This window comes from Patella vulgata, chromosome 7 (assembly GCF_932274485.2).
Source record: "Patella vulgata chromosome 7, xgPatVulg1.2, whole genome shotgun sequence".
NCBI classification, from domain to species: domain Eukaryota; kingdom Metazoa; phylum Mollusca; class Gastropoda; family Patellidae; genus Patella; species Patella vulgata.
In genome coordinates, this window is record NC_065885.2 from 40268639 (window position 1) to 40296278 (window position 27640).

Below are 27640 nucleotides of genomic sequence, written 5' to 3' on the forward strand. Positions count from 1 at the left end.
AGTATGTCACTTATGTCACTTCCGGTGCCTCGTTACCCTTGAACATATATCACATTCGGTACCAATGAAACCGTTAAACAGATTTCCCTGTAAGCATTGCACACATGTTATGAAATGGACGCAGAATCAACCAAATCCAGCAATATCAATTCCATTTATACATTTGTTACCATGCGTTAGATATGTCAAAAATGTGATCCTGACAAAATTTATTACTAACTTACCACTAAGTTAGCTGACTATCTAATGGGAACTTAAAATGTGAAAAAAAAGTCTTAAACAGTGATCCTGAGAAAATTGGTTATTTCTCGACAAAGAAAGATGGTAGAAGCAATTTTTGGACATCTATATGATCATATTGATCCAATCTATATCTTCATTGGAATCAAATATTATAATGTTAAACGAATAATAAATATAACTCACTTCAAAAAATATTTGTTTTGAAGGCTAAAAATACAGTTTTTGCCAAAAGGACATTACTTCCGGTGATAATAAAAATGTTAAATTAGTTCCATGAAATCATAAATGGCACCAGGCATCACATGGTGAAAATTTTATGAAAATCAAATAATAATTGACATTTTTATAGACCAAAAACCTTGAAAAGTGACTTGTAGAAAATCGTCTATTTCTCTGCAACCGTAAAAGTTAGGAACCATTTTGTGGTATCTGTATGATCGTATTGGTTCATTTTATTTGTTGATTGCAATCAAATGTCACTAATTTAAAAACATTACAAATCAGACTCATTTGAATAAAATATCTGCTTTGAAGGCTATAAATATAGTTTTTGCCCATATGATGCCATTTCCGGTGACACTGAACATGTAAAATTGGATCCGCCCAGTCAAAAATGGCATTAGGCATCATATGGTGAAAAAAAAAGAAAATCGGATTACAATTAACTCTTTTACAGGCAAAATAACGTGAAAAGTGACTCATGCAAAATTGCCTATTTCTCGGCAACTGCTAATATTACAAACTAATTTTGACATAAATTGTCATCGTATGGATTAATCCTACAGGTTCGTGAAAGTTGTCAAGAAATATTTTAAAATATGAAAAATCTGAATGCATTTTAAATAGCTCATTTTTACATTTTTTTTCAGCTATAAATCAAAACGATGCAAATGCAAAACCAAAAAAAACAAAAAAACAAAGCAAGACATATTTTGCGTCTTTAGTATGAGCATTCATCTTGATCTATTAGATTTGTAAACATTAATATTTGCTTTTTAAAAGGCCTTTCAACACGTCAAAATTGAAGTTTTGGGCAAAATTACGTCACTTCCGGTGCCGACAGAAACTTTTATATGTAGAAGTAAGTTGAGAATTTGCACCAGGTGGCTTTTCTTTTACACAAATCAGGCAATAAATAATTAACCCAGAACCCATACACTGAAATTAAAATGCGAAAAATCTTAAAAAGTGATCCTAATAAAATTGGTTATTTCTCGGCAAGGGAAGATGTTAGAAACAATTTTGTGATATCAATATGATCGTATTGATTGATACTATTTGTTCATAGGAATCAAATATCATAATTTTACACCAATAATGAATATCGCTTACTTCAAACAATTACTTGTTTTAGAGGCTAAAAATACAGTTTTTGCCAAAGTGATGGTACTTCCGCTGATAATGAAAATACTAAATTACTTGTATGAAATCGTAAATGGCATTACGTATCACACAGTGAAATTTTTTATGAAAATTGAATAATAATTGACACTTTTATGGACCAAAAACCTTGAAAAGTGACTTGCTGAAAATCGCCTATTTCTCCGAACCTGAACTAGTTAGAAAATATTTTGTGATATCTATATGATCGTATAGGTTCATTCTATTAGTTGATTGGAATCAAATATCATAATTTTGAAAACATTACAAATCAGACTCAATTGAATAAAATATCTGTTTTGAAGGCTATTAATACATTTTTTGTCCAAATGGCGCCATTTCCGTTGACATTGAAAATGTTAAATTGGTTTAAACTAGTCAAAATTGACATTACGCATCAAATGGTGTCATTTTTATGAAAATCCAATAACAATTGGCTCTTTTACAGGCAAAATAGCGTAAAAAGTGACTCATGCAAAATTGACCATTTCTCGGCAAATACTTATATTAAAAACTAATTTTGACATAGATTCTCTTCGTATGGATTTATGAAAGTTGTGAAGAAATATTTTGAAATATGAAAAGCCTGAATCAGTTGTAAATAGCTCATTTTTACACCTTTTTTCACCTTTAAATCGAAATGGCGCAAATACAAAACCAAAATTAAAAAAGTGAGTCCGAGATTTTGTGCGCCTTTTGTAGGGGCACTCGACAAAATTGGAGTTTTTAGCAAAATTGCGTCACATCTGGTGCCGATAGAAAACTTTACCGGTAATAAAAAAAATGAGAATTTACACCATGGAGCATATGAACTTTGTTTTATAAAAATCGGGCAATAAATAATTAACCTAGAACCAATAAACTGAATTAGCCAAAAGCGGCCAAGAAAAATTGAGACAAAAAATGTTCACATTTTTGCTCAAATCAGACGACCCCTTAACCCTGGGTAAAATGTCATAAAAAATTATTCATTAATAAAAAAGGTTTTTGTAAAAATTTAAATTTTCAAAATTTGGCGCCTAATATCTCCGAGGATTCGTCGAAAATTAAAAATCTAAACTACTGTAGCTATGTGCCCTGTCTCAGGCTTATCAAAATGTATCCAATGTTAAAATCCGACGATTATTGTTAATATTAATGCAATATTTCAAAAAACGACAACTTTGGCATTTCGGACATTTCGCATAGTCGCAGAACGTTTGAAATAGCTTTAATCTCTAAGTCACACCCACTTTCCCAGTAAAACCGAAGATATCGAATTGATCCGAAAAGTAGTTTCTGAGATATGCTCAAGTGGAAAAAAAAAAAATAATAATAATAAGAACTAGAACTGTGACGCAGTAATGACGGGTTTCACCGGTGCCCCGTTACCCTTGAACATATGTCACTTCCGGTACCGATGAAACCATTAAACAGGTTTCCATATAAGCATTGCACACATCAAATAAAATGTACGCAGAATCAACCAAATCCAGCAATATCAATTCATTGTATACATTTGTTACATGTAAGTGATACTGACAAAATTACATTACTTCCGGTGATAATGAAAATGTTAAATTAGTTTTATGAACTCAGAAATGGCATAGGGCATCACATGGAGAGAATTTTATGCAAATCGAATAATAATTGCCACTTTTATAGACCAAAAACCTTGAAAAGGGACTTGTAGAAAATCGTCTTTTTCTCTGCAACCGTACAAGTTAGAAACCATTTTTTGGTATCTGTATGATCGTATGGGTTCAATCTATTTGTTGATTGGAATCAAATATCATAATTTTAAAAACATTACAAATTAGACTCATTTGAATAAAATATCTGTTTTGAAGGCTAAAAATACAGTTTTTGCCAAAAGGACATTACTTCCGGTGACAGTAAAAGTGTTAAATTACTTGTATGAAATCGTAAATGGCATTAGGTATCACACGGTGAAAATTTATGAAAATCGAATAATAATTGACACTTTTATGGACCAAAAACCTTGAAAAGTTACCTGTTGAAAATCGTCTATTTCTCCGCAACTGAACAAGTTAGAAACCATTTTGTGATACCTATATGATCGTATGGGTTCATTCTATTGGCTGATTGGGATCAAATATCAAATTTTTAAACAAATAACAAATACGACTCATTTGAATAATATACTGGTTTTGAAGGCTATAAATACAATTTTTGCCCAAATTACGTGATTTCCGGTGACATTGGAAATGTTAAATTGGTTTGACCTTGTTAAAATTGACATTACCCATCAAATGGTGTCACTTTTATGAAAATCGATTAATAATTGACTCATATTACAAACTAATTTTCACATACATTCTCTTCGTATGGATTATTGCTACTAGTTTATGAAAGTTGCGAAGAAATATTTTAAAATATGAAAAGCCTGAATGGGTTGTGAATAGCTCATTTTTTCACCTTTAAATCGAAATGATCCGAAAACGAAATAAAAATTTAAAAAACTGAGCGCGATGATTTCTGCGCATTAACAGGGCAAACCCTTTCAGTCATACCAGATTTGAAAAAAATAATATTTGCTTTCAAAAAGTGGTACCGAACTCTCAAAATTGCAGTTTTTGCTAAACTTATGTTACTTACGTTGCCGAAAGGAAAATGTACCGGTAACAAGAAAAATGACATTTTGGACCGCGAAACATATGAACTTTGTTTTATACAAATCGAACAATAAATAATTAATCCAGGACTGAAAAACTGAATTAGCCAATGGGGGCCAAGGAAAAATACCGTGACAAAAAATGTTGACATTTTTTGTCATATCAGATGACCCTTTAACCATTGGTAAAATACCACATAAAAATATTCATTAATAAAAAAGATTTCGTAAAAATTTAAATTTTCAAAATTTGGCGCCTAATATCTCTGAAGATTCGTCGAAAATAAAAAATCCAAAGAACCTTAGCTATCTATGTGTCTTGTCTCTGGCTATGTCAAAATGTATCAAATATTACAATCCGACAATTATTGATAACATTACGGCAAAATATCGAAAAACGACAACTTTGGTGATTTCGCATTGTCGCAGAACGTTGGAAATAGCTTTAAAATTTAAGTCAAACCCACTTTCCCAGTAAAACCGAAGACATCGAATCGATCCGACAAATAGTTTCTGAGATATGCTCAAATGGAAAAATAATAACAATAATAATAAGAAGAATAATAATAATTAATTCTACACCCTTTTTTTTAACTATATTATTTATTCTTTATATTATGTCATCAAAGCTACGACATAATATTAACATTATGCCATCACTTGTTACCATGACTAACCTTGTACTTCAACTGTATCATTTGTGTAGCTTGTATTCTCTGAAGAAGTAGGTTTTTAGACTTACTATAAAAGATGATTTTGTGATACCCATGACTTTGTTTTTAACCACATGGAAATGTGGATGTATATTGCCATCTCCCCTGTCTGTCTGTCTGTCGTCCATAATTTCTTGTGAACGCTCTAACTCCAAAAGTTATTATCCGATTACACAATTTCCGTTTATTACGTCTAGAGTTATCGCCCTTGTTTCACTTTATTGAACCTTGTGAATGCCAAAAGTTATCACCCAATCTGTATGAAATTTATATGTGCCATTTAAGTTAGTAAAAAGAACAATCCTATTGAATTTCAGCAATTTCTGTGTTTATTACGACTAGAATTATGGCTCGTTTCACTTTATTGAACCTTGTGAACCCTCTAATGCCAAAAATTATCATCCGATCTTTGTGTAATTTATATGCATTATTTAAATTAGTGAAACCACGAAGCCTATTGAATTTCAGCAATTTACAATAATTACTTCTAGAGTTATGGCCCTTGTTTCACTTTGTTCAACCTTGTTAATGCTCGATTGATGAAAGTTATCATCCAATATGTATGAAATGTATATGTTTTATTTAAATTAGTAAAACGAAAAAGCCTCTCAAATTACAACAATTTCTGTAGATTACTTCCAGAGTTGAGACTCTTGTTTCAGTTTGTAGAACCTTGTGAACGCTCAAATGACAAAATTTCTAATCTGACCTGTATAGAACTGTCTTGTAAAGGCCCCAAATTACCTACAAAGGAATAAATATGCGACAACACTTGTCGACCACACAGACGATTTAGCTACTATGGGGGTATGTTTTTGTTGCCTGGCAACCTATATTTTATAGTTCAAAATTTCATTTTACTTGGTTCTTTACTGCTCTAGGATCTACAAGATTTGTTATCATTGACGTGTTCTGAATGGTGTTAGGGATTAGCCAATGAAACGGTCTGTTACGGCCAGCTTTAGGTGTGTTTTGCACGGAACTGTGGGTAATCCATTATAAACATCAATGCTGATTGGTTAATCATATGTCTGACATCATAGGGTCAGCCGCTTGTATGACCTCTGACGCTACCTTTCGCTACAACTTGTCAGATCTTCATGTAGTGTAGGCCATCGAAAATATAAAAAAACGAAACGAAATATAGATCTGTATTTTAATCAGATTGCAAAATTTATGTTACATGGTTTTTTTTTTTAATAATAAAGGATCTTACAGGGCAGAACTAGAAGCCAAATTCTAATGATTTCTAATAAATGGCCGAATGTTTTGTTGCCGGGACACCTACCTTTAAGTATGGTATCGCATTCAAATTAATCTGACCCCTGGGACCGACTGCATGTGAAGCTGTTAAGGCAGTGTGATCTTAAACCTGGGCTTGCAAACAATGAATTGATGCCAACCAATGGTTTTGTCATCCGTGCTACAATAGGCTCCGGTTTTAAAAACTGTAAAACATGAAGCAATTCACAATTGTTTTTCTACATATTTAATACTAAAACATATGATGATGATGCTGATATATTTTACATATGATAATTATATACATTGTATTATGAGGTATAAAAGTTCATAATCTGAAGTGTATCGGATAATCTGCTTTCACAAACAATGTATCAAATGTTCTGGCATATACAAGTGACTTAACTTTAAATCCATTCTATGTCTGAAACAACAAATTTTATTAAAGATGCATTATGTAAGAGCTAAATCTGCCTATTGCAGATCTTTCTTTTGTACTCAAATGTTATATAAATTATTATCTAAACATTTAATAACATAATCAACTCTTTGGCCTGATGGATCTGATATTAAGTAGATTAGAACACCATGTCGATTTAAGAGTATAACGATAAAATAGATAACCAAGACTTAGTCAATATATTCAGTTTTCATTATCTATTTTTTAACTATTATAGCAGGAACCATCAGCTCTTTATCTAATTCAAACATAATACATCTTTAATAACCATGATCTTGTTCATCAAGATTATGTAAAATGAGAAAGTAATGTAAGCAGGAAATGAATGTGTTTAATGTGACTTACCCCTTTGCATTAATTTCTATACATATTTTTGTTCTCTAACATAAATAAAATACATTGCAATTATCATATCAATTATCCATATTAAATCATAACATGACAATAACCAACTAGGAACAAGTAGATCATATGCTAATCAGTGAAATCTTTACTTTTAGATTTTAGAGCAACGTACGACATGTCATTCACATTAAATTTAATAGGAATTGATGTTGAGATCGCATTCATTTCTTGTCTTATAGTATAGTATACATGAATTTGTCACAAATCCAATACATTTCATTCACGCAGCATAATGTCTATATTTCTACATGTCATCAATGAACAACTGCATTTAAAGGATCTGCTTTAATATTTTGAAAATCCAATCCATGATCAGTATCATCATCAAGTTCGCCAATTACTGCACTAAAAAAATAAAAAAATAATAATATAAGAAATTCTACAGGTAACAATAAGTTCAATGATGTTTTTTTTACATTTTTTCTCCTTGATGATAGTGGAATATAATAAGATACATAATAAGACATATAGAAGTAGATTTCACAAATTAAAGACACTTATATGGGTATACTACATACAGATATCGTCCACACGATTTTTTGAAGTGATCAAGGGCCATAACTCTGGCAGTAATTATCAGAAATCACTGAAAATCAATACAACCTTAAACACTATGTATAAATTTAAAGTCAATCAGATATTAACTTTAGCCTCTAATTAGCATAATACCAAATTGGCTGCCATGGAGACCTTAAAACTCCAATATCTTGGGAATAGTTGAGTTTAGAGAGTGTAAAATGTATTACGGCAGTGGTTCCAAAGAATCAGAATCAGCGGCTGCCAGGCAGGATACGCCCACATTTTCGAGAGATGGATAGAAAACAAGTTAAAAAGGAAGTGATTTTTCCTACAATCAAGGGCTTTAATTCAAAGGAACCGAGATTTTGGGTTATAAACGTACATTTCAAGTTTCAACAAAATTGGATAAAAATTGTGACCTCTGTAGGATCCACAACCTTGATATACCATATTTTTACGCTATTTGAGAACGAGGGGCGGCCATTTTGTCTGTCAGTTTTGGGCCGATTTTCACGATATTCGAAGTCAGCCATCCTTAGGGTGTAACGGTGATATAATAATACGGTTTTTAAAATCCGATAAAAATTATGACCTCTATAGGGTCCACAAGCAAAAAACGTGATTTTTTATACAATCAGGGGCCATAATTCAGGAAGTTACATTCCCATATGCGCGAATATCGAAAGGAACCGAGATCTTTGGGTTATAAACTTACATTTCAAGTTTCAACAAAATCGGATAGGGTTCACAAACTTGATATACCATATTTTACGCTATTTGAGAACGAAGGGCGGCCATTTTGTCTGTCAGTTGTGGGTCGATTTTCATGAAATTCGAACTCAGCTGTCCTTGGGGTGTAACGGTGATATAATAAAGTGTTTTTTTAAATCAGATAAAAATTATGACCTCTATAGGGTCCACAAGCTGAAAACGCGATTTTTCGTACAATCAGGGGCCATAATTCAGGAAGTTACAGTCCGATATGCGCGAATATCAAAAGGAACCAAGATCTTTGTGTTATAAACTTACATTTCAAGTTTCAACAAAAGCGGATAAAAAATATGACCTCTATAGGGTCCACAACCTTGATATACCATATTTTTACGCTATTTGAGAACGAAGGGCGGCCATTTTGTCTGTCAGTTTTGGGCAGATTTTCACGAAATTCAAACTCATGCGTCCTTAAGGTGTAACGGTGATATAAAAATACGAATTTTTAAATTGTGTAAAAATTATAACCTCTATAGGGTCCACAAGCTAGAAACGCGATTTTTCGTACAATCAGGGGCCATAATTCAGGAAGTTACGGTCCGATATGCGCAAATATCAAAAGGAACTGAGATCTTTGGGTTATAAACTTACATTTCAAGTTTCAACAAAATCGGATAACAATTATGACCTCTATAGGGTCCACAACCTTGATATACCATATTTTTACGCTATTTGAGAACGAAGGGCGGCCATTTTGTCTGTCAGTTTTAGGCCGATTTTCATGAAATTCGAACTCAGCCTTCCTTAAGGTGTAACGGTGATATAATAATACGATTTTTTAAATCGGATAAAAATTATGACCTCTATAGGTTCACAAGCTAAAAACACAATTTTTCGTACAATCAGGAGCCATAAATCAGGAAGTTACGGTATGATATGCGCGAATATCAAAAGGAACCGAGATCCTTGGGTTATAAGCATACATTTCAAGTTTGAACCAAATCGGATAAAAATTGTGGCTTTCTACAGTGTTCACAAGCTAAAAACGTGATTTTTCGTACAATCAGGGGCCATAATCCATGAAGTTACAGTCCGATACATGCCAATATCGAAAGGAACCGAGATCTTAGGGTGATAAACCTATATTTCAAGTTTCATTGAAATCGAATAAAAATTGTGACCTGTAGACTGTTCACAAACAATTGTGGACGGACGGACAGGGGCGACGACAATATACGTCCACATGAAAATGTGGGCGTATAAAAACTGGCATCTGGTGAAATGGATAATAGATTTAGTGGGTCTAGTTCTGGAGCTTTTACATCATGTCCATGTGAGTCTAAAATTGCTCAGGGTCTCGACGTTTTACCAAACATAGCCCCACATATGTAGTCTTGAGCTCATTGCCTACGACCAGCTCTTGTAGAAAAAGTGTAAACAAATTTGGTGCAAAGTTTGTCATTTCACCCAAAGACTTCATTGTTTCTGGTCCAGGTAATACTCTTCTGGATGTGATAGATTTTTTTAATAATCTTGCTGCAGATTAGTGTGGCTGCTGTTTTGATGAATCTCTTCTGGTCGAATTCAAAACCCCCCTTTTCTTGATTATCATAAAATTCTCGAAAAATCGTTTAATCAGTACATCATTTCGGCCGTTCACATTACTAATAATCACACGGTACCACTTTCCTATCTACCCATAATATACTGAGCGCCATGGAAAACGCATCACTTAGTTTTTCGTATAACAAAATAATCCTGTAAACATATCTTATTTATTTTGCTTCTTATTGTGTACAATATCCAAATGGGAACACATCAATAACAACACATTGGAACACTTATGGATGTTTAATCTGTAATCAACGGTACAAAGTCAGAGGGGTCAAAACCAAAAGTACGACACAGATGTCAGTAGCGCGCGTGTCCTCCACAGGCTCTTACGCACGCTGTGCAGCGACGTCGCATGGAATTTACCAATGTATGAAAGAAGGCCTGGGGCAAATTGTTCCATTCTTGGACAAGAGCAGCTTCTAAAGCAGCAATGGTGTGCATCTGTGGTCTCCGATACAGATGGCGTCCAATCTCATCCCAGACATGTTCTATCGGTGCCATGTCCGGAGACATGGCTGGCCAGTCCAAGACATTGATGTTGTTAGCAGCCAGGTAGTCCATACTAAAACGGGTGGTATGCGGACGTGCATTATCCTGTTGGAAGTGCTGAAGTTGTGGGTGCGCTCGAAACATCGGAACAACAATTGGTTGCAAGACATCATCGCGGTAGTCTACAGCATTAACGTGACCCCTGCAAATGTGTAGGGCGGTCCGGTGATGAAATGTGAAGCTTCCCCACACCATTACACTTCCCCCACCCCATCGATTCGTTTCAAAGACGCAGCAGTCTGCAAGACGTTCCCCAAGACGTCTCCACACACGCTGACGGCCATCAGCGTGATAAAGATGAAAGCGACTCTCATCACTGAAGAGCACATTTTGACAGTCTACTATTCTCCATGTCTGGTGTCCTTGAGCCCATATCAAACCCCGCTGACGGTGATGATCCCTGAGGATAGCTCCAACATAAGGTCGTCGTGCACGGAGTCTTACTTCTCTTAGACAACGTCTTACGGTGTTGGCACTTACTGGTCCTTGTCTTCCGACGACTGCTGCACCTGTTCGAGTCGCTGGGCAGAATCTGTCACGCAGATGAGTGACCCAGATGTAGCGGTCTTGAGTCTGGGTTGTAACGCATTGTGGACCAGGACGTTGACGGTCACGTGTTGATCCAGTAACTCGAACACATTCCACCAACCTTACAATAGTGGACTGATGACAATTGAAGTGTCTGGCAATAGCACGTGTAGACATGCCAGCCCTGGACATTCCCATGGCTTCATTCCGTTGATTTTCAGTAAGTCTCAGCATCTCTAACTCGATTCCTTCACACGTCCAACAACAAATTACGACAGATTGACATTTCACAGTTCATGTACAGCACATTAAGTTGAAAACATGCTTTTAAAGGGCTCACACACAATGCTGCACATGTATATTGGGTTTTTCATGTGCATCTCGTGCAATTTTTTTTTGTGCACACGGGTCGATATTTTTTTGCGTTTGGGAGCATTGTGTGAAACAATAGTTCATAGTATTGCATAATATTATACATACAAAACCACCTAGTAATAAAATATTTGGGGGAAAAAAGTGATGCGTTTTCCATGGCGCTCAGTATACATTTGCATGCTGTAAGCTCAACCATTCCCGAAGTATTACAGTTTACACAGCGGACATATCGGATTTATGCTAATTATTGGACGCATGACGTTATAACTTTCCTATCTACCCGTAATACATTTGCATGCTGCATGCTCTAAGTTCAACCATTCCCGAAGTATTACAGTTTACAGTTTCCACAGCAGACATATCGGATTTATGCTAATTAATGGACACATGACGTTATAACTTTCCTACCTACCCATAATACATCTGCATGCTCTAAGTTCAACCTTTCCCAAGATATTAAGAGTTTTAAGGTTCCAATGGTGGCCAAATTGGATTATGGTAATTATTGGACGTATGATGTTATGACTTCACAGGGTGTCATTTGGCTATGTTTTTCTGATTCTTTGGTATCACTTTCCTACCTACCCATAATACATTTACACCCTCTAAACTCAACCATTCCCGACATATTGGAGTTTTAAGGTTTCAATGGTGAGCATATTGGATTTATGCTAATTATTGAACGTATGACGTTATGACGTCACAGGGGCGTCATTTGGCTATGTCCTTCTAATTCTTTGGTATTACATGTACTTTACTATCTACCCATAATACATTTACTGTTGCAATTTGTTCTAGGTATCCACTCCATATGGCTTATCTTAACCCAACTATAACAATTTTAAATATAAACATTACAGTAGTGACTTTACTGGGAAATCCATATCTTTATTCACCCTACTTTACAGGGGAATAAACAAATTGTTCATGTGCTTATTCACAGATTGCTGTATAATTATTTTCTAACTCAATGCTGAATGGCATGACCGGTTTACAAAGTCAGTTTATATTTGGATAAATCTCAAACAGTAGCGACTCAATAAACATTCAAACTAGTACATACAAAGAGTTTTGGTTATCTATAAATTGGGGCCACGTTACGGAATAAAACCAAAAACACCATTTTTCTCAAGTAATATCTTTTTTAATTCCCATTGGGTCTGGGTGTAGCGGCCGCGGGTGCCAATCTTGGTGGTAGTAGCAAAGGGGCCCTTCAACAAATATTAGCAAAGATTGCGGTGGTGCTGGTTTGTTTTGATGCTGAATGTTGACAAATTTTCAGTTAATCATATCTTTGTATGTACTGAACAATTTTTAGACTGATATATTAAGTTTTAAGTTTATAAATTTTGGGTTCGATCTGGGTTCTAAGGGAATCAAGATCGAACTTTGGTTTAGCGCTCGTTACTGCTGCACATCAACATTCAAAGGCGCTTTACAAAACACACAAATATTGAAAAGAACATTACAAACCTAAACATGTAGTACACAATATAGGACAGTGGCAGTTAAATCCCTTTTAGAGATTCAATTTCACACATTTTTGTATTTTGCACAGGATTAAAAATTCCTCTAATGACTGTGGTTTATAAATATACTTACATGTTGTCTCCGCGGATTATATATAGACCTAATATAACTTGTTCTACACCTTGTCCAGCACTATATACCCTCTCATGACTTTCATCTAACACTAGATTTATTGTCTGGTCAAATCCTTTCAATGTTCCCTGCATAATCATAAAAATAAACAGATTGATTACATGTAAGTTTACACCATCTTTCTAGATTATTTTTCACTCATTTCTAATGAAAAATAACTACCAAATCCAATAGTTACAATAATTTCTGAAAAAAGTCAAAATGTTGTATCTGGGTTTTGCCAAATTGTTCAGGAGCATCCCAAAAAATCTAGCTGCTGAGATTCAAGATATTGTACTAAAATGTCGCATTAGAATGGTGTATTGACATATACTGGAAGTACCACATCTTTATTCAACCGTGCTTAAAGAAAAAGAAGTCAAAGACAGAAATTTATAGCTGTTCGCACTAATAGTGTGGTATAACAAGTCATCCCGTAGGATTTGTATGCTAAAATTGATTTTTTTGTTGTTTTGGGTTGGTGTTCGACCAAGCTATCAAATTTTCCGACCCCTTGTCCCCCCTGGGAGAGGCATTTTTGAAATTGGGACCCCTATGAATGAGGACATGGCTAGCTCCGCCAATAATGGTTGGATTTTCATGATCTGAAGTTCATTCTCGTGTTTTTTCATCATGACGATCCCATCTATGATACACTTAAAGCGATTGGAAGTAATTTTCATTGACTTCCGGGGGAGAATACCAATTTCCGGTGACAAATTTGGATTGATTTCAGCCAATAATTTGTAGATTTTCATGATCTGAAGTTTATTCTGGTTTTTTTATTTTTCATCAGGCCGACCCCATCTATGATACACTTAAAGCGAATGGAAGTAGTTTCTATTGACTTCTGGTGGGAAATGCCAATTTCCGGTGTCAAACTGGGATTGATTTCAGCCGATAATCATGGGATTTTCATGATCTGAAGTTCATTCTGGGGTTTGTTCATCATGCTGACCCCATTCTAGGGTTCCAATTTTTCGACCCTTGACCGCTCTGGGAGGGGCCTTTGTGAAATCCGGACCCCTCTGACCGAGTCCATGGCAATTTCTACCTACAATGACATTGTTGGATTTTCATAATCTGAAGTTCATTCTGGGGTTTTGCCATCTATGATACACTTAAAGCAAATGGGAGGAGTTTTCATTGAATTCCGGTGGGGAATACCAATTTACGGTGTCTCAGCCTACCACTTTTTGTGGATTTTGAAGTATGGTAAAATGATTAATATGGTCACTTTTGGGTGACTGGAATGTTCTGTCATGAGATTCAAGACACTTTGACATTTGTAATAAGTAAACAAGTTTAATATCAAAAACAAAAAGAATCTTAACAAGCAAGATCCTATCTTAGAAATAAATATATATATCAATTATTCATCATCCTCATCCTCCTGTACACCCCTATCATATTGGTATGGTCCCTATCAAAACACACACAGAAAGATGTATAAGGCAGACTGCATCACCCTGTGCAGCCTGTTTTACAACCACATTTTGTGAGTTCAATTACAGCACGATGGGCAGGCAGATTAAGATTCGGCACAGGAAAATAAATGCCCTTGTCCAACTGCCAGACGCTTTTGTTAAATGGCAGGAAGATTCATGTATCGGGTTAGGTACGACTTGTCGCGTATCGCTGTGTACTTTGTTCCTGTGATATGGGACGACAATGCAGCACGAGTCAGTGGAAGCATCTCTCTCTCAACCAAGTTTCCTGAACTGAACAATTGCCATCTAAGTGCCGGTAGGTTTAATGGAACAGATGAAGAGTAGACTTGGCAGGCAAATCTCTTCAATTCCTTGACCTGCGAAGGCAAGTCAACCTTCTCCAAACTTCTTGAAACAGATGATAACGGGGTCATCACCATCAGGCTTCATGTATGCACCAGCCCTTGAGACTTATATGATTTCCAATGACACCCTCTCACTCGATCACATCTATCTCTAGATCTGTGTTTTGTGGCCTTCTCGGTTACAAACTTGAGATGACTGCGAATACCGAGACGACCTGGGAGAATTGTCCATGAGAATTGTGAGGGCATCGGTGTCACGTGACCAAACACATGCTTCCTGCCAGTAACTCTCAGCTACAGATGATGAGAACCCTGTGTGATGTAGCCTGCTGTATCAAACAGGCTAGGATATGCTGTTGAAGGAGCAAAGGCTCAACCAGTGTCATATGGTAGCCTGGTTGATACAGCACAGGCTACACCATCCAAAGTTCTTATCATTTATGCTATGGCTGTACGTCAGAGTATGAAGAAAACATCAAACATGTAGAAACTCCCTGGCCTACAAGTGGCATTCACCATGCGAATCGACTCAGAAGCCACAAAAAGTGGTACTGCTTGATAGATTTCTCTAAACTGAAATCGATCCGGAAATTGGTATTTCCAACCGGAAGTCAATAAAAAACACTTCCATTCGCTTGAAGTGAATCATACAAGGGGGCGGCAAGATGAAGAAAAACACCCAGAATGAACTTCAGATCATAAAAATCCAAAGATTATTGGCTGAAATCAATCAGAGTTTGACACCGGAAATTGGTATTTCCCACCGCAAGTCAATGGAATCTACTTAAGTGTATCATAGATGGGATCGGCCTGATGAAAAAAAAAACCAGAATAAACTTCAGATCATGAAAATCCAAAGATTATTGGCTGAAATCAATCTGAGTTTGACACCAGAAATTGGTATTCCCCACCGGAAGTCAATGAAAAGTACTTCCAATCGCTTAAGTGTACCATAGATGGGATCGGCATGATGAAAAACCATGATAATGGACTTCAAATCATGAAAATCCAAACATATTGGCAGAGATAGCCATGTTCTCGTTCAGAGGGGTCCCGATTTCAAAAATGCCCCTCCCAGAGGGGTCAGAAAATTTGAACCCCAACATTTTTGGATAGCTTGGTCCCTAATCAACCCAAAACAACAAAAAAATCAATTTTAGCATAAAAATCCTACAGGAGCTGTTTTGATGACATGTCATACCACACTATAAGGCTTGGTTGTGTAGTAATAGACAGGTAAGTAAACAACCATAAAAAATACTAGCTACTTTCGATTTGCTTGTAATTGTAATGCTTTGTAAAGCCTGGCGCACACTATGCGACGAGTTTGGCGACAAATATCGCCGCAACACAAGTGGAGTGAGCACATTACACGACGACTGTGGCGATCACGGAAAAAAAAAACCTGTCACGTCCTTCGTCATGTGACACCTCTAAATGCATTTAAGTCGTCATCGCTTTGAATACATAATGATCAGGTGTTGTCGTCGCCGTCTTAGTACATCGCCAGTCGATTGCTGTGCGATTACAGTTTTCTAAGTAGCAATCTCAAATTGGGCGACTCTGGTATATATAGAAAACAGGCTACGTGAGGATGTGTCCAAAAACATTCCAAAGTATCCTAAATATAATTAATCCCCTCATTACCAAACAAACAACCAAGATGAGACAACCAACAAGCCCAGGAGAGTGATCGACTGTCACCATCTAAATCCTAGAAATATATTACTATCGAGTATATTGCTATACAAACGGAACAATCCACTGGGCCTACCACGCATACGACAGCTCACACATTTAATAAGTGTCAGAATTAAAAACTTAATTTCAATTTGTTAGTTAGGCCTAAATTAGATTACCCGAGCCACATACATGCAACAGAAAAAGATTCCGAGAAACCTTGTGTGTGGTTATGTCACATGAGAGGAATAACCAAGGATAGGATAGGTTGCCAGGTAACGAAACATATGCATCAGAACAGCAGCTAATCGTCCGGACAGTCAACAAGTGTTGTCACATATTTTTACTTTTTTCGGTAATGAAACATTTATAATACACGTACACTAAAATCTGATTAAGATAATAAAACTCATGAAGTAATTATAAGAAAACTATTAGAATTTGTTTGGTTTTTATAAAGTTCTGCCCCATGCTAACATTTAATTTACAAAACTGTTCAAGTCATAAAAATTTACTTGTTCGTATCAAGATTTTAAACTCTGTGTATTAATTTGAAGTCAATTGGATGATAACTTTAGTCTCTAAAGCATCACAAGATTTTTCAAAGTGATCAAGGGTCATAACTTTGGCAGTAATTATCGGAAATCGTTGAAAATCAATAGAATTCTTCGTCTTCTGACCTCAAACTCTGTGTATAAATTTAAAGTCAATCAGATATTAACTTTAGCCTCTAGAGCATCCACAAGATTTTTTGAAGTGATCAAGGGCCATAACTCTGGCAGTAATTACTGGAAATCACTGAAAATGAATAGACTTCTTCGACTTGTGACCTTAAACACTGTGTATAAATTTAAAGTCAATCGGATATTAACTTTGGCCTCTAGAGCGTCAACAAGATTTTTCAAAGTGATCAAGGGCCATAACTCTGGCAGTAATTATTGGAAATCGCTGAAAATCAATAGGCTTCTTCGTCTCATGACCTTAAACACTGTATATAAATTTAAACTCAATCGGATATTAACATTAGCATCTAGAGCGTCCACAAGCAATTGTCGACGCCGGACGGACGGCGGGGGCGATGACAATGATTGGTTTAATAGGTGAATTTATTTCCTTGATTATCACTTAACTTGTCACCGAGGTGAGCACATTACACTATTTGTTGCCAACAAAGCGATAACTTGGGCGATAACATCAAACGTGTCTGATATTGGCGACAAAAAATAGCTAGCGACTAGTGCTGATATCAAGTATTGATGCATCGCTGATGCATCGATTCGGCTGACGCCGATTCCATTCTCAGTCCTTTTTTGTTTTATCGATGCATCGGCAAAAAATACTAATAATTAGCTTTCTGTGTCCGAGGAGTGCGAGGACTCCGAGGAGTTCACAAGTTTGTCCACTAGAATAAAAAAAACACCTTTTCAATATGTTTTTATAATTCAAAATAAAACATTATATATGTAACGGAACAATTCAATGAATCCCGCACGAACTATTATTAGGCTTGACCTGTTTACCCTACGCTTCTGTTATGTTTGTCTCCATTTTCCAGTGACTACAAAGACTGCGTTTGCTGGTTACGTCCCCTGGCTATCCTGTCCTTTAACCCCAAGGTCAATTTCACATTTCATTTAAATGACCAAACGAACTGTCAGAAGGATAATATTTTGCGGCCGGTTCTTAAAGCTTGTTTTAAAACGATTCTGTCTTATTTTCTGCAAAGAGCAATAGAGAATTCATAAACCCCTATAGACAGGCTTTGATATGATCCGTATAAATAATTCAAACGCTGTCTCTTGTAATCACCTCACCCCTCACAACAAATTTGAACAATGGCTAACGAGTGTCAATTGAAGTGAATCGGACGATATTAATGTCATAATAAATAACAGAAGAATATTGTGGAAATAAATTTATTTAAATAAAAATCGACATTTCTATAATAGGCCTAATGATAACGTTAGGGAAATTTATGCTTCTATCAGAAATACTAATGCATCGATACGAGAATCGATGTTTGCGTCCGATGCATCGATGCTAAAAATTTTACTTGATATCAGCACTACTAGCGACGGAGTGTGGGAACTAAGCAAGTTTTTTATTTTTCATCGTCGGCGACCGAAATCGCCAATGTCATCGCATAGTGTGCGCCAGGCTTAACAAAACTGGTCTTTTTCGCTTTATAACTTTTTTAGCACACGGCCTGTATACAACATCTTGATACAATGTCTACAAGACTCCCACTTTGTTGCTTAGAAATACCATAAATACTAGATGAAAAGATGTTTAAGAAAATTCTGATGGCGAAGAAAAAGGTGAGTTTTGTGAAATAAAATTAGGGGAAGTGCAGGTAATTTGGTCCTGTTGTTAAATTGAACCTTTAGCATTTTAGGCGAATGGGGGAATTTCGCGCGTATTTGATCCTGTCATCGTGTTCCTGGCCACTTCAAACCACAACTTAGAAAATGGCAAAGCCGAAATCAAACCGTAAGTATATTTTTTATATGTTTAAAGATTTCTTGCCCATATGATGTAATTTTGTGCTTGTGCGAATTAAGGTCCCTATACTCCTCAGCCATGGGAAATAATGGTCTAACGACCCAAATACTCTACAGAAGAATATATTCTACCGTTCTGTGGTCAGTTTTGTTTGATACAAAGAGGAGACAAGGCGCTATCAGAGCTTTTCTGAGGGGCATACTGTGTTGTCAAATTGAAACTGAAAGTTGAAGGTAAAATGAACTGGGGGTTCGATTTACCAGCATGGGGGTTCATTTTAACTGCAGCATACTCATACATGATCATTATTATTTAAAATGGTAATAATAACTGCTGTTTGGGTTGATTTATGGTTTGCATGGATATGGGGCTATAATGGATGGGATCGAGTGTGGGTGGTAGTTCTACATGTGAAAATTAGGCCTATATGGGGCTATAATAAAAGTAACCCATACTAATTCATAGAATGGAAGTTTGCTATAGCCAATAATGTATGTCTATTTAACTGGTAATGTATTTTTTGTTTATGTTTCAGGAAAACATGAAAGTTACAACAAATGGTCGTCCGAAGACATGAAGACCACCCTTCGCCTCTACAGAAATCAAGCTAGTGGATTGAACGAGGTCTGTCGGAGATTCAATATCTCCAAGTCCACTTTTCTCCGACAAGTTCAGTAAGGAGAATATTAAAGGAAGTGGGAGGAGGCCTGTGTTTCCTCCTGAACTGGAAGCTGAACTTTCAAATACATATTACAACTTAAAAGGATGCTGTTTGGAATAACAAAGAAGGACTTGCTGAGACTTGCCTTTCAGTTGTCTGACAGAAATGGCCTGTTATCAAACTTTAACGCAGATACGAAGTCGGCAGGTCGCTACTGGTTTGAAAACTTTTTGAGGCGCAACCCACAGATTTCGCTGAGAACTCCAGAGGCGACATCCATAGCAAGGGCATTAGGTTTCTCACGCCCCAATGTCGAACAGTTTTTTTAACATCCTTCATGAGGCAGTTGAGCAGAAAAAATACGATGAGCACCATATCTTTAATATGGATGAGACAGGCGTCTCAACTGTGCAAAAAAGACCACAAAAAATTCTGGCGGCGAAAGGAAGGCACCAAGTTGGAACCGTGTCATCAGCTGAAAGAGGCGTGAACACGACAGTCGTCGTGTCAATGAATGCGGCTGGCACATACCTGCCGCCTCCTATGCTTATATTTACACTGCTGGGTGCATAGTGTGTAGAACCTATCTCTAAGTATTGACTAACTGGCCTATGTGTTATCTATATATGAAGTAGAAAGGGTTCATTGTGGTTACTATTCATGGAAATTCATGAGAAATATACGTGTTGTCAGTAGTCGCTTAAACCCGTCAGTATTTGTACCATCTGTCAGTATTCCTATAAATGGTCAGTAATAATCATAAGGTGAGTATTTAAGTCAATTGGTTAGTATTCCTTACTTGTGTCAGTATGTAAAAATAACGTGAGTAATTAAACAAATGTGAGTTAAGCCGACCACATCATTAGCCAGGCGCGTGCGGGAGAATCGACAAAAGCGTGACTAATTAAGAAAACGTCACTATTTGACCTCTGGGTCACTATCAGAGTGAAACGCCAGTTATCTTAGATGTGCGTCAGTAACTGGACCCGACGCCAGTAGAGCATGAAGTCGTTAACTATATAAATTCCTGGTGAGTATTGTTAGTGAGTATCGTCGCTACATTCTGAATAAATCATTTATTAATATTTCCGGATCAGGAAATGTTTTTAAACAATAATGAATGGCAGTCAAAACTATGAGTATTTGTCGGTGATTTCGATTACCACTGTAGTCTGCAGAATATGGCGCAGGCGCAATGTGTAGTGTTATTTAATTTACAATTTATATTTATTCTCGTTATATAACATGCGGATTGGCACATGTTTTGGGACTTGCGGCACTTTGATATTTGTATGGATTAAATTTGGAATCACTGTATGGATTAAATTTGGAATCACAACTAATGGTTAAAAAAAAGATCAACACAAATCTGTTTTCACTAATTTTATTGAAACAGATAATATGATAGCAGATAACAGAAATAATGAATTTCATATACGTACATACAAGCTGAAATTCTGATCACTGAACAATCGTGTGAATATCTATATACATTATTATTGGTATCTTCAGATTTGCAAAATATTACAAACCGATTCCTGATACAAAAAACTAAAAAACAACATTTAAGTCAAACGTCAACCAGACCATTTCAAGAATTGTCTGTGTCAAGGTGACTGCAGTTCGGTTGCTTCATTTAAAAAGATAACTGATATTAAACTATACAATTGACTGATCTATTCAGGGTTCATATTGGAAATATTTTGGTGTCAAGGCAACTGGAGTTCGGTTGCTTTATTTAAAAAGATAACTAATATTAAACTATAAAATTGACTGAGTTATATCCGTTTGAGGTTGTTTGAGGAAAAGCAAGTTAAAGATATCGTCATGTTCTAAAAAAAATCACATAACAACCAGGTCATATATTTGTTAATTTTTGTTTAATATTTCTCTCGGTGTTATAATTTAGAACGAAAGAGAATAGTCCATACATTAGTAATGTAGGTCTTGTATATTAAACTTTTATGGGGATAAATTCTGTTAATCTCACCACTTAATTAGCACCTTGGTGTTATATCAGGAGATTAAGAATGTTGATTGGGTAATCGAGTTTAGCTTCTTGATTATTATGTTTTGATATATGTATGGATTCAATTTGGAATGACAACTAATGATTAAGAAAATACAAAGTAAATATATCTTCACTACTTTTACTGAAACAAATATGTAAGCTGAAATTATGAGCACAGAATAGTCATGTGAATATCTTTGTACCTTTGAGAAATTAGCTTTTATAACAATTTTTAAACAATATTTATAACGATGAATATAGTAATAACATATTATATGTAAGGCTGGGAATCGATAAGAAATTTCAATATCGATTATTATTATTATTATTATTATGGATTTATATAGCGCGACTTCCACAATACTGTGCTCCAGTGCGCTTTACAATATAGATATAAAAGCAAATATGAAAATAGAAAAAAACAAAAAACAACATAAATACAAGAAGGATATACAGGTAAGGTACAACATGCAATAGGAAAGACACATACATTTAAAATTCTTAAAACATCATCATGTGGACATGTGTAAAGAATATAAAAGAATATTAAAATAAAAGTAAGATATTTAGTAAAACACAGGAAAGATAAAAAAAAAAACAAACAAAAACTATCACAGCTATAATTTATATTGTAACATCGTTTGGTGTAAATACAATGAAATTATTGAAATGCTTCATTAAAAAGATGCGTTTTGAGACGTGTTTTAAATGTAGACAAGGACGGTGAATTACGAACACTCAGGGGTAAACTGTTCCATAAGTAAGGACCCTGGAAGGTAAACGATCGTTCACCATAGCTCACAAGTCGAACAGGTCTTTTAATTAAGAGATTACCAGAGGATGACTGCAAAGTATGACTCGGAGAATATAATTCTAATAGGTTGCACAAATAAGTAGGTGCCATGTGATTAAGACATTTATAAGTTAATAAAGGTATTTTAAAACGGATTCTAAAACGAACAGGGAGCCAGTGTAAATGGTATAAAACAGGAGTAATGTGGTCATTAAAATTGGTTCTACTTATGAGTCTTTCAGCACTATTCTGCACCTTTTGGAGTTTATCTATCAATCTGTTGGGAAGGCCAATTAAAAGAGAATTACAGTTATCAAGTCTAGAAGTGACCATAGAATGAATTAAAATCTTTGTTGTAGCTTCCTCCGAAATATTTTTACGAATACGACTGATGTTTCTGATGTGGAAATAACATGATTTACAAATATTATTAACTTGTTGTTCCATGGACATCTTAAAATCAAATACGACACCTATATCGATTATCGGCAAGAATTTGTCAGCGATTATCGATAATAATCGATTATCATTTTTCCGGAAAAATCCGAACTTTAAAGACCTGTTATTTGTGTTGATCGAGTTACAGTAGTGTTATTATCCTAGTCTAATACTGTGCCGATGTGCCGATGTACGTAAAAAAAAAATCAATTCATGTAAAATAATTACGTGTAGTTGCTAAATGTAGGACTAACTTGAGTATTATTCTAAGTTTTGTTCTTGATTCATTTGAACCTTTTTTTATTTCAATATCTCCGATAAATACAAAGACAATACATGGTTTCTCTTTGCAAGTGACTGGCGATCACACAGTGTTACTACTAATAGAATAAAATAAAATAGAAGGCGTCTATTGATTGGACAATAAAAAAATAATTACGGGCTTTCAAAGTAGAATTTTTATGATTGGTTAATTTAGATGAAAACCAAAGTAGAATTCTTCCACGAAATTATGAGAGATATAGATATTTTCTCTGGAAGTCCAAAACGTGTTTTGTATGGGCTGTATCTGACATGATTTAGTAATAAAAGCGGAGTTGATCATTAATAATACAATTAGTTTTATCGTGAAAGCAGACGATTTCTCTACAAATAAATCAAGAACAGAGAAGGGAGATAATTCTAATTTTACTATATATCACGTGCGATTGTCATTGTTCAAAAAGTGCGTGACCTATTTTAGTTTCAACTAGTAATAACAACAAAAACAACGAAAATATTAAAATAATGTATTTAATCTTAAAGTTTAGTTTTTACAATAATATATATTTAAAATGTGCCAGTTTGTAAGCAGAGGGGGGAAATAGTTGTTGTGTTGACGTTATGTATTCATTCATTCGTCTGCTAATGCCAGACTACGGCAAGTTCAGTCATGTGAAAGTGACCGTAACTTGCCGTCAGAAGGTAAATATACCGATAATCGATATTTGAATTTCAATATCGATTATCGTATCAATAAATAACTTTTACCGATTATCGATTATATCGATGTTTTGGCACAGCCTTAATTATATGGTATAATATACAATGCCAAGCGTTCTGCGAATGAATGCGCTACCCGACGGGGTAACAAATCGTCCGTTTGGCACTTTATTTTATTTACTTTAAAAGAATAATTATTAAAGATTGAAATACAAAAAATTATAAATTGAACTGCCAAATGTTCTACGCACAAACATGTGCTACCTGACGGGATAACGAGTTGTTTGGCAGTTAATTTTATTACTTTTTGAAAACATCATTCATTCAATAAAAACAATTCATAAAATTAAATGAAGACCGCCACCGCATACCCATCCACGTTATGGCTATCTAGAGAGGGAGAGAGTTTCCACAATTTATCATCTTGGTACGCGTGCAAGAGAGGCGCGGATAAAAAACAAAGGTTGATATAGTTCTTTGAATTCTTATTTCCTTTTCTTACATAATAGTAAAACGATACCAAATCCACATTAAAAAATATTAATTTCCTGTGAGCTGTAAATCACCGTTTTACGAACACTTGTTCGTAAATTTGCTCCTGTATATTTCGGAGATCCATGGAGGCTAAGTGGGTAAGATAAAAATGAAGACGCTGGCTCGCTAGACAGGAAGGAGGTCGCGTGTTCGATCCCTGCATAGGTCGAGAAAGTTCATCTGGATTTTCCTTCGTGGTTATCATTGGTGAAGGACGGAGGGCGTGACAAGGACGGCTGTCTTGTCGTTCGGGCGCGACAAAAAACCAAGATCCTGTGCATACATTGGCGTGCACATAAAAGGTCAATTGGCAGTTGGAATTCAATATAAGAGTAGGCCATAGTACCGCCACACTGTATGGCATATGGCAGTCTTCATAAGCCCAGGGCATTAAGCCTCATTTCATTCCTTGCGTTTTCATTGTTGTGACAATCTTTTCCTCGTAAAGCTTACCATCATCGGAGCAATGGCCGCGCTCTATCAAAAGCTTTTTGATCACCTCGTCTACCTGTATCTGTTCTGTCCCGTTCTTCTCATCTCTATTCCTGTTAACTTAACCACAAAATTTTAAGATAGCCATCAACCATTGGGTCTGGAATATTGAAACGTAAAGCATGTTCAATACTAAGATTTAGATAAAGAGCTGGCCATTCTAACTATATTTCAAAAAAAGATAATGCAGAGGACTGACCGATCAGTCTTCTTAAGTAATACTTGGCATCATTGTGAAGCCGTGAATCTCTAGTTTATGAATTACAGATAATCCCAATTTTAACGAATACAACGAGTTTTAAAACCCATACGTAAAAATGTTTGGTCCAGACACCCTTTGGTAATCAAGAAGCTAAACTCGATTACCCAATCAACATTCTTAATCTCCTGATATAACACCAAGGTGCTAATTAAGTGGTGAGATTAAAAAAATTTATTCCCATAAAAGTTTAATATACAAGACCTACATTACTAGTGTATGGACTGTTCTCTTTCGTTCTAAATTATAACACCGAGAGAAATATTAAACAAAAATTAACAAATATATGGCGTGGTTGCTATGTGATTTTTTTTTAGAACACAATGATATCTTTAACTTGCTTTTCCTCAAACAACCTCAAACGGATGTAGCTCAGTCAATTTTATATTTTAATACTAGTTATCTTTTTAAATAAAGCAACTGAACTCCAGTTGCCTTGACACCAAAATATTTCCAATATGAACCCCGAATAGCTCAGTCAGTTGTATAGATTAATATCAGTTATCTTTTTAAATAAAGCAACCGAATTGCAGTCCGCCTTGACACGGACAATTATTCTTGAAATGGTCGGGTTGACGTTTGAATTATATGGGTTGTTTTTTTTTTTAAAACAGGAATCTGTTTGTAATATGTTGCAAATCTGAAGATACCAATAATAATGCATATAGATATTCACACGATTGTTCAGTGATCAGATTTTCAGCTTGTATGTATGTATATGAAATTCATTATTTCTCTTATCTGCTATCATATTATCTGTTTCAATAAAATTAGTGAAAAGAGATTTGTGTTGATCTTTTTTAAACCATTAGTTGTGATTCCAAATTTAATCCATATAGTGATTCTAAATTTAATCCATACAGATATCAAAGTGCCGTAAGTCCCAAAACATGTGCCAATTCGCATGTTATATAACGAGAATAAACATAAATTGTAAATTAAATAACACTACACATTGCGCCGTATTCTGCAGACTACGGTGGTAATCGAAATCGCCGACAAATATTCCTATTGTTGACGGTCATCCATTATTGTTTAAAAATATTTCCTGATTCGAGAATATTAGTAAATAATTAATTAATAATTTATTCAGAATGTAGCGACGATACTCACTAACAATACCCACCAGGAATTTATATAGTTAACGACTTCACGCTCTACTGGCGTCGGGTCCAGTTACTGACGCACATCAAAGATAACTGGCCTTTTCACTCTGATAGTGACCCAGAGGTCAAATAGTGATATTTTCTTAATTAGTCACACTTTTGTCAATTTCTCCCGCACGCGCCTGGCTAGTGATGTGGTCGGCTTAACTCACGTTTGTTTAATTACTCACGTTATTTTTACATACTGACACAAGTAAGGAATACAAACCAATTGACTTAAATACTCACCTTATGATTATTACTGACCATTTATAGGCATACTGACAGATGGTACAAATACTGACGGGTTTAAGCGACTACTGACAACACGTATATTTCTCACAAATTTCCATGAATAGTAACCACAATGAACCCTTTCTACTTCATATATAGATATTCTAACACATAGGCCAGTTAGTCAATACTTAGAGATAGGTTCTACACACTATGCATGTTAAAAATGAATCAGTCACAAATGAAAGTGGTGAGCCAGTCAAAACTTTAGACGCAATTTTAGAACGCTCCAAAGCAGACAGTCTGCGGAGCTCAGTAATGGAACACATCATCGAGAATTTCGCATGAATGGATTTATCTTCATTAGCAGTTCTGAACAGTGACTTGCCCCCTTCGAAACAATGTGCTAGTCTCATTGAAAGGTTTGAATTTATGTCAAATCCCACTGAGTTTATAGGGGAGTTCGAAATAATGTCTACAGCGAGGGTTATTGACAAACATATTATCATCCTGGACACAGACTTCAAAGTGATCAATAATTATCTGCCAAAGCCTGAAGCTGTTATGGAGAACATTTTCCTTCGGTTCCAAAATATGGGGAAGTATGTTGGACACTACGATCTTTTGCTTCTATTGTCAATTAGTGTTACAGAATCTAACACTAGCGCTGAAAATGGATCAGTCGGACATGTGGACAACGGAGTGGTGAAGGAGCATGTCAGTGTGCTTGACATTTCTCCCCTTACCGGAAAAAAAAACAAAAGTGGAGACCATGAGAAAGTGCAAATGTCAGAAGTCAACCCTGCTGACTGGGAGCCCCCACAAGAAACTTTTGATGTTGAAAGATCAGCAGACATGCAAAAAAGAAAAAAACAAAGACAGTCAAAACTGTGACCAAAGTGTCCAAGACCACCAAATCTAAATCAAAGACTACTAAATCCGAAGAAACAGAAGCTAGCTGGTATTGTTTTATGTGTGAGGGAAGCCAGAAAGAAGCAATGATCCAGTGCAGGATGTGCAAGAGATGGGTCCATGTTCAGTGTGCTGGTGTGGATGCATCATTTTTTAATCTACTTTTACTGTGCTTTATGTCAATATATTTTATTGATGTATTATATAAT

The 27640-nt window shown here is 35.5% G+C and overlaps 1 long non-coding RNA gene across 1 annotated transcript in view; it reads right to left on the reverse strand.

Moving 5' to 3' along the window:
• Positions 1 to 12983: 12983 nt before the first annotated feature.
• Positions 12984 to 27640, reverse strand: part of LOC126828415 (uncharacterized) — a 42235-nt gene continuing 27578 nt past the window's right edge. Inside the window, exon 3 of the long non-coding RNA XR_007683034.2 lies at positions 12984 to 13083. This is a non-coding gene — a long non-coding RNA (uncharacterized LOC126828415). The remainder of the gene's footprint in view (positions 13084 to 27640) is intronic.